General features: G+C 43.6%; 1 protein-coding gene across 1 annotated transcript in view; it reads left to right on the top strand.

The window, feature by feature from the left end:
• Positions 1–1,391, top strand: part of HECTD4 (HECT domain E3 ubiquitin protein ligase 4) — a 143,560-nt gene that overhangs the window by 30,998 nt on the left and 111,171 nt on the right. The gene's annotated exons all lie outside the window — the stretch shown is intronic.

The following is a 1,391-nucleotide window of genomic DNA, read 5'->3' as shown; positions in this document are numbered from 1 at the left end:
TGCCCTCAGTCTTACAGGAAGGGTTTTCCGAATGACATATGAGAGTGCAGCAGCGTGAGTGCGTGGGGTCATGGCCCAAGCAACGTTAGAGGTGTCAACAGCCTTCCCTCTCGGAACTTAGAAACCCCAAATCCTTGTTCTCTGATTGGTTTATGATTCAGTAAAAAAGTATGTAAATAGATAGAGCTTTTGAGGTGGTCCATAGACTTTTTTTTTTTTACAGGAAAATTATGTTCCTTCTGCAATTATCAGAGCTTTGGTGCAAAAATTGATTATTTGTACTTGGCATGGGATTATATGCTGTTACAATGCTTTACATTGATAACTTATTTGTGCACAGTTTATAATTAGATTACCAATAAAGGACACTTATATTTCCTAATAAGTTAATATTCACTAAAATCTCGTGGCATCAAGGTCAACTACAGTGGTATGTAGGAATGAATAGCTCAGCAAATCCTATTCCCCATAAAGCGATGATGAAATCAACAAAATTATCAAAAACAACTATTTGTAGGCCCTGGAAATTAACCAAAGGCATACACCAAATTGAGAAGTGGGTATACACACACACACACACACACACACACACACACACACACACACACACACACACACACACCCCTCTGAACTCTGGGTTAGAACAGTAGAAGTCTGTGGTGTTCTCATCGCCCACTTCCATCTTGGTCAGCACAGTAATCCCACCAGGGTGGGCATATTGTGTAAACCAGCAGCCTTGCTGAGAGGGTGCTGATGGATTTGGAGCAGAGCATGGAAGAAAACACACCCAGCAGCAGTGTCAGTAACAGGAGTCTCAATGGCAGACAAGCAGAGAATACCAGTGGCTTTGTTAGCCTGAGGCTGCGCTCCTGGGGAGGGCAAGCGGTGAACCAGCAGGCCAGCTAGAAGTTTACCGGTGGGACCTGCTTAGTGAGAAAGCGACACAGGGCCTTGATAGCTCCCACACATCTGCACAGGAGAAGCTGGAGAGAGCCCACGCTGTTCACACAGGCCTGCCTGAGCGAGCCTACAGAGATGCAAAGAGGGCCTGGCAGAAAGGGCAAACCAGGGCAGAGTTTAAAACTGCTTGGACTGTGATGTGCTCCCTCTAAACCTCACAAATCCTTCCAGGGTGGAGGTCTTACTGGTTCAGGGTGTTTGAGCACAACTTCTGACTCAGATGGGGTGATGCTGAGGAAGGCAGCCTTCAAAATAAAAGCAAGAATCATTAAAATGAACCAATGAAAGAAAGTAAAAATTAAAATAAAAGCAAGAATTAAAAAAAAAAAAAAAAGAGAGCAGAGAAATCAGTAGTTACACGCGCCACAGGCCAAACTCAGATGTTGGACTTAAAGATGAGGCCTTTAAAGCAACTTTTATAAACATATTCA

The sequence above is a fragment of the Hipposideros armiger genome, unplaced genomic scaffold (assembly GCF_001890085.2).
Source record: "Hipposideros armiger isolate ML-2016 unplaced genomic scaffold, ASM189008v1 scaffold_62, whole genome shotgun sequence".
Lineage (NCBI taxonomy): Eukaryota > Metazoa > Chordata > Mammalia > Chiroptera > Hipposideridae > Hipposideros > Hipposideros armiger.
This window is presented reverse-complemented; position numbering and strand designations above follow the sequence as displayed.